This window comes from Bos indicus, chromosome 15 (genome assembly GCF_029378745.1).
Source record: "Bos indicus isolate NIAB-ARS_2022 breed Sahiwal x Tharparkar chromosome 15, NIAB-ARS_B.indTharparkar_mat_pri_1.0, whole genome shotgun sequence".
Lineage (NCBI taxonomy): Eukaryota > Metazoa > Chordata > Mammalia > Artiodactyla > Bovidae > Bos > Bos indicus.
In genome coordinates, this window is record NC_091774.1 from 36,724,221 (window position 1) to 36,737,885 (window position 13,665).

At 37.5% G+C, this 13,665-nt stretch overlaps 1 protein-coding gene across 35 annotated transcripts in view; it reads left to right on the forward strand.

Annotated features, from left to right (window-relative positions):
- SOX6 (SRY-box transcription factor 6) overlaps window positions 1-13,665 on the forward strand; it is a 720,388-nt gene that overhangs the window by 500,720 nt on the left and 206,003 nt on the right. The window lies entirely within an intron of this gene.

Below are 13,665 nucleotides of genomic sequence, written 5' to 3' on the forward strand. Positions count from 1 at the left end.
TCCTGCCCTCAATCTTTCCCAGTATCAGGGTCTTTTCAATTGAGTCAGCTCTTTGCATCAGGTGGCCAAAATATTGGAGTTTCAGCTTCAACATGAGTCCTTCTAATGAACACCCAGGACTGATCTCCTTTAGGATGGACTGGTTGGATCTCCTTGCAGTCCAAGGGACTCTCAAGAGTCTTCTCCAACACCACAGTTCAAAAACATCAATTCTTTGGCACTCAGCTTTCTTTATAGTCCAACTCTCACATCCATATATGACCACTGGAAAAACCATAACCTTGACTAGACGGACCTTGGTTGGCAAAGTAATGTCTCTGCTTTTGAATATGCTGTCTAGGTTGGCCATAACTTTCCTTCCAAGGAGTAAGCGTCTTTTAATTTCATGGCTGCAATCACCATCTGCAGTGATTTTGGAGCCCCCCAAAATAAAGTCAGCCACTGTTTCCCCTGTTTCCCCATCTATTTGTCATGAAGTGATAGGACTGGATGCCATGATCTTAGTTTTCTGAATGTTGAGCTTTAAGCCAACTTTTTCACTCTCTTTCACTTTCATCAAGAGGCTCTTTAGTTCTTCACTTTCTGCCACAAGGGTGGTGTCATCTGCGTATCTGAGGTTATTGATATTTCTCCTGGATAATTCCCTGGATATGAGGCCCAAAAAGTTAGATATTTTTGATACTTCTGGGACAGAAATGGGGCTTTTCAGGTGTGCTAGTAGTAAAGAACTCACCTGCCAGTGCAGGAGACACGAGACGTAGGTTTGATCGTTGGGCAGGGAAGATCCCCTGGAGGAGAGCATGGCAACCCACTCCAGTATTCTTGCCTGGAGAATCCTATGGACAGAGGAGCCTGGCAGGCTATAGTCCGTAGGGTTGCAAAGAGTTGGACATGACTGAAGCAACTTAGCATGGACAGAAATAGCACAGTTTTTATCAAGTTTGTGGAAAGCAAAACTAACAGATCATGGAATATGAATCCTTGAATTTGGGAATATTGCTCTTGCTGTAATTCCAAAGACCAAATAACTGCTTCAGTAATTTCTTTCTCCTTGTCTCCCACATTGCACCATAGTAGCTTAGTCAGTCTTTTGAAGCATTTTATTTATGAATTATATTGACTAGTGAACAAAATTCACTTTGAATCCATTGGATATATCAGCACATATTTACAACATTTTAATCAGTCATTAAACATAAGTCTAATCTACGCAAACTAGAAAATATTTTATAACTCTTGATTTCTTGATCCATCCATATATTTATCCATCTAACCTCATTTGACCATGTCATGGTTTTGCAATCTAGAGAAGATATTCTTCATGGACATATCATATTTTTTGGTTTTGATAGAATGTCAGTAGAAACATATTTAATGACAGCATTTTGTTGCTAGAACTTAATCTTTGCAAGAGAATTCACTTTATTAAAATATCTCTATGAGACACTTTCTTTTTTCAGACCTGAACGGTGTGATCCATATATTCATGTCTCTTTAGACCTCAGTTTTAGAGTTAATTCAAGTGGCTGTGTTGTGCACTGTATAGACAGTGTCCTCTCCTCACATCACTGACCTGTCAGCAGTGGTCTCTTAAGAAGGGACTGGTTGGTTGAGATTTTATTTGGCATTTGGCTTCCTGGGCCAGAGCCAGTGATTCAGCTAACTAATACATAAATACCGTGGGGGGTAAAATTGTGAAACTTGAAATCTGTGGTTATTTGTTAATCATTATGATTAATATATGGGCTTCCCAGGCGGTGCTGGTAGTAAAGAATCTGCTTGCCAATGCAGGAGAGATAAAAGACACAGATTTGATCCCTGGGTTGAGAAGATCCCCTGTAGAAGGAAATAACTGAAGCGTTTCCAGACATGTTTCAGACATGACTGAAGCAACTTAGCCTGATTAATATACAATATTCATTGTCTTTCTGTCACCATTTAATACATGAATTAGATGATGAACTCAGTCCGTGGAAGGCCTGAACTAATGCCATTGCTGCTGCTTTGCAGATACTTTCTCTTATCTGAAAACTTCTCTTTTAAACGCTCTGATTATACATGCTGCTTATTTACACAACCAAGTGTTTGTCTCTCCACTGAAGCGTCACTCTATTCTTTAGGAGTATGTGAGTATTTTTCATATGTAGTGTTTTCTATTTTGATTATAATATACTCATCTGTGCTGTTTGCATATTTTGTGCGTCTGTGTCTTTGTCATGTGGTGGAGTGCCATTAAATTGTGTTCTCCTTTCTTCCTACATAACCAGTAGACGTATTAATATTATGAGTAGAGAGGTGGTTGTTCTTAAACCATTAAACAGAATAACTTGAGATGTACTCTCACCTTTTAAGGAGATAAACCTTGCCTCTTGTTTCCTTCAATATGATTAACTACAGGCATTTCAGGTATCTGCTGAGCAGAATAAGGACTACCTTTTTATGTGAAGTAGTTGTCTAAAGATCAGAAATAATTACTTTGTACATTAGCCTTCATGGCCTGCATGACCTGGTTAATTAATTTTTTGCCAGGATAATAATAATAGATATATATTTGAAGATATGCTTCATCATTTAGTATCTAATTGACCTCTAATTTTAAGAGCTGGACCTTGCATTTATTGTCTTTTGGAATTGGCTGAACAGACGGCAGGAAGACTGAGGAAAGTGAGGAACCCTGCAATCTCATGTAGTTCCTCTGTTTTATGTTGTATATGTTGTATCTCTTTGTTAATTGTATTTAGCATTGGTAAACAAAAAGCAATTACACTGCTCCTGTTTTGGCTCTAGCAAATAGTCCTTTTTTGGGTGTTATTGATCAGGTAAGGGATCTCCTTTCAACAGCCTCTGAACAGGACTAAATAAACCCATTGCAAGTAACTCGATACTTCTATTAGTATTGTATGTGTATCTGATACTCTCGCAATGAAATGAGAGTTCTAAACAAAGCTTAGAAGTCTAGGATTAGCCCCCATTTTCAGCAAACCCTTAAAATATTTTGTAATTCTATCTTCAATCGTGAATTAGCCGGGAAAAACAGACCCTCTCTCCATTTCTCTGCTGTATGCTGTTTTTAATTGCCCATGGGCAGGCTGCTGTGATCTTTGAAAGTTTAAATCCAAGATAAAAATGCAAATCTAATTATTTCTTTTATGTAATCGAATTAACTTTTTAAGTAATGATAGATGCTCTATAGCCCGCTTCTAACATTTTAATAATGAAGTTTCTGAATTATAAAGAATAGGTAAAGCTGCTATAATTCATGAATAGCAATGGCCTTAGATAAAAGTATAAATTCTTATTGTGGATTAGAAACTTTGCATGAGTTAATCATGCTAGATGGTTAAAGTTGGAGTGGATCTAGAAATAAAAAGAGGTTATACCGAACCAGATTCTTTTAGCTGCTATATAGAATTATTAATCAGCTTGCTACCTATTTTCTTATGGCAAAGATATCATTCAGCTGACCAGAGCCTGATGGTGAATCTCAATGCTTTCCATGCACACTATTCTTCAGTTTCCTGAACTCTCTCTAGACTCTCCCTTTTGTATCTTATCTACTTCTGCTTATCTCTCAGACTTTACTCCCAGCTCTTTCTCAAATCAGGGAAAATTCAAGGAAGCCAAAGCCTCTGCTTCTTTGGGATTAAAGAAGAGTGCGAGAGTGCATTACCTCTTAAGGAGCAGGAGGGTATGGAGCCCAGTGGGCGGATGATCCAGGTGGTGCCAGCATATGACATTACATAACATTGAATCAGTTCCCCAGGGAAAAAACAGCTCTTTTCTCTTTTTCCCTTGATCTCCCTGATTACATTGAGGGCTCAGTTTAGTGTTAGTACACTTTAAGCCCTTTTCAGGTTGTGCTAATCTCTCTCTTTGTAGGCGAGAGAGATCATCTTAAGTCTTGGAGCTTTGGGGGACAATAGTGCTTAGAATTAAAGTAAAACTTTTATTTTTATTGTTACATTATCATTTACTTATGACAAGTGATTTTCTATTGAATTTCCTATTGGTTTTCTATTTGAGGTAGTGCTTTTGAAATGTATTTAAGCAAAAAAAAGAAGTCAATTTAAATAAAACTGTAAGTAAGTAATAATTGGGTACTTGGATATGGCAAAGGTTATAAAGACAGTTCTTTAATGATGGGATTTTAAGACAATATTGCCGGAGCACTACCCTGAGAGATGTCAGATGTCTGGCTTCCATTCTTCTGCTTTCACAGAATGTTAAACTTGGACACATGCTCCAGTGGTCCCCATGGCTCTCACTCACTGATCAGGGGTAGGGTGGGCACGTATTCCTATTGGACAACAATATAGTGAGTTTACTGTTAAGCTATACAGAAAAATAACCCTAAGTTTATGTTTTTTTTCTACTTTTTTTTGGAATTAAAATGCCCTTTCCTTTTATGAAGCACAGGTGATAATAGATAGGGTGTGCTTCATTTCTTTGTTTTCCAGTAATTTTAGTTGGTAAAATAAAAAGTTCCCAAATATATGTTAAGTTCCCACTTCTGTTTTTCTTTGAAATTTCTTTGGCACTCTTTCTCTAGTGCAAATCCTTTACTGTATACAAGGGAGCTGAGGCATAGACAACTCGTCCAGGCTTAAAAGGCTACATGTTGTCAGAGTCATGAGTGGAAGCCAGCTGTCTTTGACTTCTAGACTAGCGCTATTTCCGTCATTCCAGGTTGTATCTCAATTTGCCTTTTTTGTGATATGAAAATCTTAGTGCATTTGAGTTTCCTAGTTTGTAAAATGTGGATAATAATACCTAACATCTAAAATCTCATTACAGTCTCTTTATCCTTAAATAGAAAAAAAAAAAAAGAGGAAGAAGAAGATTGGCCATTAGAATCAGTTTATATCTCAGAACTAGTACAACTCTGGCTGCCTCCTCACAAAGAAAGAGATAAAAAGAACAAAATTGGAATCTTTTTGTAACATGGTATGAAATATACTTATGGCTGAGTGATTCTTTTGGTGTGTGCATGCTAAGTTGCTTCAGTCATGTCCAACTCTGTGCAGTGCTATGGACTGTAGCCCGCCAGGCTTCTCTGTCCATGGGATTCTCTAGGCAAGACCACTGGAGTGGGTTGCCATGCCCTCCTCCAGGGGATCTTCCCGACCCAAGGATCAAACCCAAATCTCTTAAGTCTCTTGCATTAGCAGGCAGGTTTGTGGCTCAGCTGGTAAAGAATCCGTCTGCAATGTGGGAGACCTGGGTTCGATCCATGGGTTGGGAAGATGCCCTGGAGAAGGGAAAGGCTACCCACTCCAGTATTCTGGCCTGGAGAATTCTGTGGACTGTATAGGCCATGGACGACTGAGCAACTTTCACTTCACTTCACTTCACTTCTTTACCACTAGTGCCACCTGGGAAGCCCAATTCTTTTTTTTTTTTTAATTTTAAAAATTGATTTATTTGGAGTTTAACTGAGCTACAGTGTTGTGTTAGCTTCTTTTTTTTCCTTTTTTTAATTCATATATATTTAATATAAATTTATTTATTTTAATTGGAGGCTAATTACTTTACAGTACTGTATTGGTTTTGCCATACATCAATATGAATCTGCCAGGGTGTACACGTGTTCCCCATCCGGAACCCCTCTCCCACCTCCCTCCCCATACCATCCCTCTGGGTCATCCCAGTGCACCAGCCCCGAGCATCCTGTATCGTGCATCGAACCTGGACTGGCAATTTGTTTCACATATAATATTATACATGTTTCAATGCCATTCTCCCAAATCATCCCACCCTTGCCAATTCTTTTGGTATTTAAATATAAATGTCTTAGTTAATGGTACAATTTTTGAGTTGGCAAAAAAATTCTACAGATCCAAATGCATTTTTGGCTGACCCAATACTTTCTAGGGGCTTAAAAGTGATAGGTCTCTATGCTGAGGCTCAGTCACATTTAATGTTAGTACTTGTTTTTATAGCAATCTTCTGCAGTGTTGAAAGTGAGCAGTGAGTGACAGTGGTTTAAAATTATTTTTTCTGTGAAATTGGCTAATATGATATATATGAGGAATGTATGAATCTGAGTGTACTTTTAAGCTGAATTTCTACATATAAATAGAAGGTAGAAAGAATAAAATGCATTGTTTGAGAGTGTATGTAATCTAGAACCAGCACGAGTATCAGGGACAAATAAATCAAGATTTAAATTCCAGTTCTACTACTTATTAGTTCTGTAACATGTTTTGCTACTTACTAGCTATAACAAATGGAGAAGGCAATGGCACCCCACTCCAGTACTCTTGCCTGGAAAATCCCATGGACAGAGGAGCCTGGTAGGCTGCAGCCCATGGGGTCACTAAGAGTTGGACACGACTGAGTGACTTCACTTTCACTTTTCACTTTCATGCATTGGAGAAGGAAATGGCAACCCACTCCAGTGTTCTTGCCTGGAGAATCCCAGGGACAGGGGAGCCTGGTGGGCTGCTGTCTACGGAGTCGCACAGAGTTGGACATAACTGAAGCGACTTAGCAGCAGCAGCAGTAGCAGCAGTAGCTGTGGGATTAGAGATCATTAAAAAAAACTCTCCTAAGTGCTCAAGGCATTTTATCTATCACTATCATCATTGTTGTATGAGCTATAGGAATAATTTCAGAATCCCTAACAGTGAAACACACATGTACATATTTTGTGACTACATGTTTAACATGTTTATATTTACATACATATGCATATTTAGAACCCACAAATTAGTGATGTGAATATAGGATAATCAATGTGCAAGCACTGTAATCAATTAGTATCACCAGGGCAGTCTCGAGCATAAGAAAGGACAACAATTTTCTCTGACTGCCAAATGAGAACTATTTTAATTGTCAGTAAGAAGAGACTAAGGTTTATCAGGTACACAGAAATGGTTGACCAAGAATTAGGTAGAACTGCCTGGAGAGTGTCTAAAAAGGAATGTGGCATTTTATTCTAGAAATTAGAGTCAAATTCTTACTTTTCACACTAAAATGGGCTTTTCTATTAGATCAGTAGTGCTTGTGGGATAGTAAATGAACCTTTTCAATTTATTTTATAGCTTTTTTTTTCTTAATACACAGATGAAGTTAGTGATGTAGCAGCACAAAATGCGAAAGTCCTGCTTGTTTAAAATAAAGTTGTTCATATAAATCTTATGTATGCCATCTCCTGTAAGTCAAGCATTTGCCCAGCTTTTGTGAATTATGTCTGTACTTAGAATTTAAGAAGTTAAACAGTATGCATACCAGACTTGAGAGATGGGAAATAAAAATTGATATACTGTGTGACACTTGATATAGCACAGAGAAATATCTTTTAAATTTTAAAGGATATACTGACATAACCATTTTTAATTCACATAAGGTAACTCCCACTCAAAGTTTTTAATGTTAGAGTCAGATATTTTTACTTGTTCAAAACAAAAGAAAATAAACGATGCAAAAGATGTAATGTCTCAGTGTGAGACACTGAATTCATTTTAGCTGCCACCCAATCTATTAAGAAAATGTTAAAGTTGTAGCATTAAACAATGAAAGTTAAGGAATTCACAAATCAGAATAAAGAGTAAAGTTCATCGCCAGTCAGGTCATAGTCATGACTTTTGTTAAATATTTTTCAGTGGAAGATTTTTATCTTAAAGTGTCTACAGATGAGTTTCTACAGTGGCTGAGATTAGTGCAGCTGGAAAGAGCTCTCAGCTAGGCTGACTCTGCTGCTTGAACATGTTGACGAGGTGAACATACTGTCTTAAAAAACTCTAACAGGCCATGCTTGTTCCAATGCTGGAAATCATTCATTTCCCAGCCTCTCAAATGTTGGCTCTTCCTTATTCATCCTTTAGTTGTATTATTAACAGGAAAAGAGGGGGAAACCCCAAGAAAACTGATTTTACTTTTGATTCCCTAAGAACTTTTGTTCCCTTTCAAAAGTTGTGATGATGTCAAGAACCAGTTTCCCAAACAGAAAAGCGTTAACTTTTGTATTGTTATTTAATAAAAGATGTAAGTCTTAGTTTGGCATTTTTAAAGCTGGATCTGGCAGAAGTCTTTTGTTAATTTATATATAGTTAAATACAGGGCACTTTAGGATTAATGTCACTGAATGGTATCTAAGAAGGCAATAAGAGGACTGAGACTTCTGGGAAAGAAGGATCTCTAGCTGCTGGTTCAGGTATTTGTTTGTTTTAAAGGACCCTGTCCCACCCTCTGTGGCTGTCAGTCTCTTCTTCCTCCAGACTTGCATTTCACTGAAAATGATGTTGTTATTCAGTCACTCAGTAGTGTCTGACTCTCTACAACCCCTTAGACTGCGGCATTCCAGGTTCCTCTGTCCTCCACTATCTCCTGGATTTTGCTCAAACTATGTCCATTGAGTCAGTGATGCTATCTAACTATTTCATCCTCTGCCTTCTCTTTCTCCTTTTGTCTTCAGTCTTTCCCAGCATCAGGGTCTTTTCCAGTGAGTCAGCTCTTCACATCAGGTGGCTAAACTATCGGAGCTTGACCATCAGTCTTTCCAATGAATTTTCAGGGTTGATTTTCTTTAGGATTGACTGGTTTGATTGCCTTGCAACCAAGGAACTCTCTTGGAGTCTTCTCCAGAACCACAGTTTTAAAGCATCAACTCTTCAGTGCTCAGCCTTCTTTATGGTCCAAATTGCAAATCCATACATGACTACTAGAAAAAAAATAGCTTTGACTATAAGGATCTTTACTGGCAAAGTGACATGTCTGTTTTTGTTAATATGCTATCTAGGTTTGTCATAGCTTTCTATCCAAGGAGCAAGCGTCTTTTAATTTCATGGCTGCAGTCACCATCTGCAGTGATTTTGGGACCCAAGAAAATAAAGCCTGTCACTATTTACATTGTTTCTCCACCTATTTGCCATGAAGTAATGGAACCAGATGCCATGATCTTTGTTTTTTGAATGTTGAGTTTTAAGCCAGCTTTTTTACTCTCCTCTTTCACTTTCATCAAGAGGCTGTTTAGTTTCTCTTCACTTTCTGCCATAAGGGTGGTATCATCTGCCTATCTAAGGTTATTGATATTTCTCCTGGAAATCTTGATTCCAGCTTGTGAGTCATCCAACCATAGCATTTCACATGATCTACTCTGCATAGAACTTAAATAAGCGGGGTGACAATATACAGCCTTGTCTTACTCCTTCCCTAATCTTGAACCAGTCAGTATATCCATGTCCAATTCAACCTGTTGCTTCTTGACCCATGCACAGGTTTCTCAGGAAACAGGTAAGGTGGTCTGGTTATGATAGCTTCTAGATAAGCAGCTTAGTATCTGGAAGCTGGAGTTTGAAAGAATCAACATGGTTATAGTGGTAGAAGAATGAGCTTAGATGCAGAAGGTGATGGAGAAGAAGAAAGCGCACATGAGTTGGAAGCTATTACCTTCCTTAGTGATGAATAACAGAGGTTCAAGGGAAAGAAAACCTAGTTCCAAGTTTCCTCTCCACTGTATTCTGTGTAATTCTTTGCAATGCTTTATGCAGACTCAAATTTCTAAATTTTGTGTTTGAAGATTAGATGAAGAGGAGAAACTGTTAGATGACCTGATATTTGTCTTTGGAAAAGTGGAGAGGAGCATGCAAAAGTGAAATATTGGGTTCTAGCTGGAGGATAGTCTTAGACGATCAGTTAGACCAGTGATAGAGCAAACATACAGTCTACTCCTGGAGGACTTCCAGCCTGTGGCTGGAATATGTGTAATGGAAAGGTGGACACCCGGGCAAATGAACATGAAGTTGTGCTTTTGAAATTGGCCTCCACACAACAGCTGTTTTCTGTTAAGATTATCTGGTTTCATTCTATTGTGTTCTGTCACATGCGCTGGTCTCTGACAGGGCCCTTTCATGGATTCCATTTTAAGGTGCATTCCATACCCTATGTGCAGGTCCACAGCCCCATATCAATACAGTATCTTTCATTCTCAATAAAATACAGTGTCTTTCATTCTCAACAATTCCTTGACTATGGAAAGCCAGATTGGTGATATACAGTATACCTCAAGTCATTAAGATTACAAAGGCAAATGACTTGTGAAGCAGAAGTATAAACTATTTTATTGTTTTAGATTAGTTTAATTTTTTTTCTAACACATTGCTTTTGTATAAGAAAATCAGTTTAAAAATGTAAATATACATTGAAAGACCCTTGTTTTCAATATTAGGAAAATTATTAAATTTATTATGGTATGTTCATGTGATCAGCTGTTATAGACTATTAATAATGATACTGACAAGTAATTTTTAATGATTTAGGATAATGCTTTCAACATAATATTAGATGGCGGAAAAAACCCTAGAACATAATAATCTAAATACAGTACAATCTTGGCTACATAAAAATAGGCATTTTAAAAAAGATTGCAAAAGGATACATTGCTTTTATAATTAACTTTATTATTATTTTACTTTAAAAATACAGGTAACAGAAAAGGAGGAGATATCTATCCTTTGTGATCACCTCAATAGATTGTGTTCAACAAATAGATAATCAAGTCTTACAACTTGACTGTTAGAACATTTCTGGTTTCTTTCATAGAGCGCTCAGTTAATCAAAAAAACAACCAGGTATCTATATAGCTGAAAAAAAATACACAAATAATGATCTTTCCAGTGCTTTCAGGCTATTTTACTGTCTTTGCCTCTATGCCTGCTCCATCTCTTGCTAATTTTCCCAACTTTACCTATGTCGCTGAATTAATTCCATAGATTTGTTTGTTCCCTATAACTCAGATAGGCCACGATTTCAAGTCTAGGGAAAGAGAAGATGTGGAGATAATTATTGATCTACTCTCACCGAAACTTTTTCTTCTCCCTTCTGTTGAAGACACAGTCCCTGCTGAGAAACAGAGTAGGATTAGGGAAGCATAGAATGGCAGAAAGAAGCACAGGTTTGGCCTCAGGATGGCCACCCCTAGTCTTTGGTCTGCTTGTAATGACTACCTCTGGCAAACTACTCTTCTACATCGATTCTCATTTCCATACATTTAGGATAAGGATCATTGCACAAAATTATTCCTAAAATTCTTCGTGACTCTAGATAGTGGAAATTAACTCTGGTTCTTAAAACATGGCAAGCAGTAGGTAGTCTCTGCTGCAAAGCTTTCAGGCAAATGTCAGGTTTGGCCAGAGCATAAGCCATGTCCACTTAGGAATGTTTGCATTTTAAACCATTGAAAGGTTTTGAATTATGAGGTCAAATTCATGTTTCCTTTGTGGAGTTTTGTGATGGCTTGTAATTCCTGCCACATGAAATAATGGCTAAGGGGGATTTTTAGAGAAACACATTTAAGAAGAGGGCCTGTAAATGCCTGCTTTCAGGCCACACCAAACACATTTCTGCAGCCAATGACAAACTCCTGGCATTAGAGTTGTATAATGGAAAGGGTGACACAAACTTAATTTTAGTGTTGCAAGTGAAATATTATAATTTTAAGGAAAAAATCCTTATAGCTTTGCTAACATATTAATTGCAGGAAATTACAGCATATCCTAGAGAAGTATTATGTCAGTGGCGTGTATAGCATATAACACCTTTTCCTAGTCTCTCTTGTTTTTACCCCAAGTGTTGCATTTTCATTTGAAAGGAGATGTGTTAAGTAGTTAGAACTTTGTCTAACTGTGGGGGTGGTGCCCAGTGTGGCTGACTGTCTGAAAACAATTAAGCTGTGAAGGGGAGACTTCTTGGTTATGCTTCCTGGGAGTGGGTTTACTGCTTGAAGCATAATGTTGATGTGGCTATTCTTTTGGCCATTTCCTCATTTCTGGCTTGTTAGGTTTTATCTCCCAGTCCCAATAAATTTTCCAACTACAATTTATTCATTGGGTTGCAAGATAAAGAATGAGAGAATTTCATTTCTGATGTGTGGTAGTTTAATATGGTTTTCCGATTTCCTCCCATTTTGTTTGAAGTAAATAGGGTAATTACTCACTAAAATTCTAATATCTTTCAGGGCTTTAGGGATGAATCTAAAACAGAACCATATAATGTTTTATTTAAGCAAATCCATGTTCTTATTAGGCAGTTCACCTTAATGTCATTTTTTATAAATAAACTTTGTTTTCTTTTTTCAAGGGTTATTTAATTAATTTTGTTGTACTACCATAGTCTGACGTCTGCATCTGCTAAGGCCTGCAGGATGTGATTTGCAGTTTAAAAATGAAAATAATTTATTATTTTAAAAATGATAAATCATTCAGGAATGATGCATAAATATGAATGTAAAAGCATCTGATGCACTTCTATGTCTCCCTTTTTTTCTTTTATACTAAAGCATATGTACAGTTCATCTGTTTTTGCACAGAGCACTTATGCCAGTTGTACATTTGATTCATATCTAACTGGATATGAGTGAAGCCTATTCTGGAGAAACCACTGCCGTGCCAGCTTCTTGAACTGTTTATGGTCTCCATTAATTGCAGGGCTTTACCATATAACCATTGTGTAGATCTGGTTTTACTTATCAAATCCAGATCTGCTTTTTCTCCCCCTGTGGATCAGGGTGACGTTCCTTGTGCTACCAGCTTCTTCTTATTTGGGGTTTCATAGCATGTTGGGAATTGAAGCTGTCAGCCCTAGAACTCCCAGTGTTTCTGTGGAAAGATTAACATTGCTAGAGTAAATCTTTGGTAAGTTTGCTCTACATGCAACCTAGTCAGGTTAAACAATCATTTTACTTTTTAGTTCAGTATTTATTTTATTAATATGGACTGATACTCATTTTGTCTGCAGCCTTTTGCCCTATTTTGGATGAGTTGCTCCAAACTGGAAGGCTTTTAAAGTCTTGTCTTTAGTCTTTCACCGTAGACTCCATATTTTCCCTCAGCGGGAGGAGTAGGTGAGAGAATGAGGTGAGGGACAATACAGAGAAGATTTCTGTGAAAAAGTTAACATTGTCTTTTCTCCTTAAGAAAGCTTGAAGATCATATTTTCTTTGGAAATGAGATTGTATGAGGGAGTATTTTGGTTTGGTTTATAAAAAGACTGTTTCACTTTCCCAGTAAAAAGGGCTGGCTGTTCAGTAGTAGTCTTAATCTCCACCCTGAAAGAACTCATGTTGGCTGTGTGTTTGTGAAGGGACAAAATATATTGAATTTAAATAGAAGAGCAAGTCTGTCCCATTCTGGTCCCTAACAGTTTCATTTTTGCCAGACCTAGCTCCTGAATCTGGGTTGAAAAGCAACTGGGTGATGCACTGGTAATTCATAAAATGGGTGTTCTAATTATTAACTGTAAAATGAAGCAAAGATATCTGGGAAGAAATCTAAGGAGACAATGCCTCTTCATTTATGCTGACAGTGTTTGGGAACATTCTCATTACCTCTTTGGCCAAGAAAGTCTTAACTACATTCTGAAAAAAAAATTAAAAGAAGACTTTACTTTTTTAAAAATTTAACTAACTAGCTGTGAAGTTGTATAAGAGAAAACACTTTGAAAAATGGTCAGCGTGCTCGTGTTTTAAGCACAGCAGATGAAATGATTTATTGGGTTTTATACACATTCTATATAAAGGGTAAGCATTGCTAACAGAATGAGTGGCAGCCTCTGGGAGCTGAACGGGCCCCAGGGACTAGTCTTTGTTCCTCTGGTCTTGACAGGCATGTGTCTCTGTTAAATGAGAGCTTAATTTCTCTCATATGTGAACAATTTTCAAGCCCAACA